The sequence below is a fragment of the Brachyistius frenatus genome, unplaced genomic scaffold (genome assembly GCF_029030835.1).
Source record: "Brachyistius frenatus isolate BFR_SWC_R1_liver_20210118 unplaced genomic scaffold, ASM2903083v1 Contig_904, whole genome shotgun sequence".
In the NCBI taxonomy this organism is placed as follows: domain Eukaryota; kingdom Metazoa; phylum Chordata; class Actinopteri; family Embiotocidae; genus Brachyistius; species Brachyistius frenatus.
In genome coordinates, this window is record NW_027211503.1 from 1 (window position 1) to 2341 (window position 2341).

Here is a 2341-nt window from a genome sequence, read left to right on the forward strand (position 1 = left end):
CAGAGCAGGGAGATGTTTCACATGACAGGAGCTCCTCCAGCTCACCGAGGCATCCTTCAATCAACCCGGCTTTAGTTATACAGGTCGGTCCAGTTCAGATGATTGACAGACAGAAACACAAACATCTAAATCATTTAAAAAAGTCCAAAAAAACAAGAATAATTTAATAAAAATGACAGGAGGTAAATTAACATCTAAAATAAAAGTATATAAGAGCCAGATTAATAAACTATAAAATGGATTAAAACAAAACGAATAAAAATGAAGACAATTGAATGCATTAAAAAGATAAATGCTGTAATAATGAAATAAATAATAATGAGTTAAATACGATTCTGTCCTCTGTCCTCTGCCCCAGAGACGTCTTCGTGTTCAACTGCAGCTCCGCTGACAAGCAGCCGAACAACGGAAAGGACGCCACCAACAGGTAAACACGGGTAGACACGGATAAACACAGGTAAACACGGGTAGACACGGATAAACACAGGTAAACACGGGTAGACACAGGTAGACACGGGTAAACACGGATAAACACAGGTAAACACGGGTAGACACAGGTAGACACGGGTAAACACGGATAAACACAGATAAACACAGGTAAACACGGGTAGACACAGGTAGACACGGGTAAACACGGATAAACACAGGGAGACACAGGTAGATACAGGTAAACACGGGTAAACACGGGTAAACACGGGTAGATACAGATAAACACAAGTAGACACGGTAGATACAGATAAACACAGGTAAACACGGGTAGACACGGGTAAACACGGGTAAACATGAGTAAACACAGATAAACACAAGTAAACACGGGGAGACACGGGTAAACATGAGTAAACACAGATAAACACGGGTAAACACGGGTAAACACGGGTTGAGCGCTCCAGTGGAGGAGCCGGTGTTTCATGAAGGAGTTCTCAGACCAGATACTTGTTCTCTCATGATGAAGTGAAACAGCTGCTGCTGGTCTCCTGTGTCATCAGTGATGGCGGCACCTGTGAGGAAACAGGAAGTGACAAAGTCCTCGCCTTCGCCGTGGCTCCTTCTGGAAAGCTGCTGGCGCTGACTGATGACACCAAGCGGCTGGTTCTGTTCCATTGTGAGCCTTCGTGGCGCTGTGTCAGCACCAGGTAGGACCTCCCCCCTCGTCCTCCAGACGCAGCAGCTTCACGCAGTGGACGGACGTACAGTGTGTGTTTGGCAGGTGTGTGTTTGACAGGTGTGTGTTCGACAGGTGGGTGGTGAGGAGGTGCACGTCGCTGGTGTTCAGCCAGGCCGAGGACGAGCTGCTGGTGGCGGACAAATCAGGAGACGTGTACTCCTTCTCGGTGGAGGAGCCTCAGAAGGAGGGCGAGCTGAAGATGGGCCACCTGTCCATGCTGCTGGATGTGGTAAGAAACCGCCGGCTACTGTCACCATGACGACACTACACTGTCACCCGTCACCATGACGACATAACACTGTCACCCGTCACCATGATGACATCATCTCTAATAACACATCTCATCTCCAATAACACATCTCATCTCTAATAACACATCTCTAATAACACATCTCATCTCTAATAACACATCTCATCTCTAATAACACATCTCATCTCTAATAACACATCTCATCATCACTAATAACACATCTCTAATAACACATCTCTAATAACACATCTCATCTCTAATAACACATCTCTAATAACACATCTCTAATAACACATCTCTAATAACACATCTCATCTCTAATAACACATCTCATCACTAATAACACATCTCTAATAACACATCTCATCTCTAATAACACATCTCATCACTAATAACACATCTCATCACTAATAACACATCTCATCTCTAATAACACATCTCATCACTAATAACACATCTCATCACTAATAACACATCTCATCTCTAATAACACATCTCATCACTAATAACACATTTCATCTCTAATAACACATCTCATCTCTATTAACACATCTCTAATAACACATCTCATCTCTAATAACACATCTCATCACTAATAACACATTTCATCTCTAATAACACATTTCATCTCTATTAACACATCTCATCTCTATTAACACATCTCTAATAACACATCTCATCACTAATAACACATCTCATCTCTAATAACACATCTCATCACTAATAACACATCTCTAATAACACATCTCATCTCTAATAACACATCTCATCTCTAATAACACATCTCATCACTAATAACACATCTCTAATAACACATCTCATCTCTAATAACACATCTCATCACTAATAACACATCTCATCACTAATAACACATCTCATCTCTAATAACACATCTCATCAATAACACATCTCATCTCTAATAACAC

General features: G+C 41.6%; 1 long non-coding RNA gene across 1 annotated transcript; it reads left to right on the top strand.

Annotated features, from left to right (window-relative positions):
• Window positions 1-335: 335 nt before the first annotated feature.
• Window positions 336-1388, top strand: LOC138615298 (uncharacterized). The gene is made up of 3 exons (XR_011310518.1): window positions 336-427; window positions 987-1133; window positions 1238-1388. It is a non-coding gene; the product is annotated as an uncharacterized lncRNA (long non-coding RNA).
• The last annotated feature ends 953 nt before the right edge of the window (window positions 1389-2341 follow it).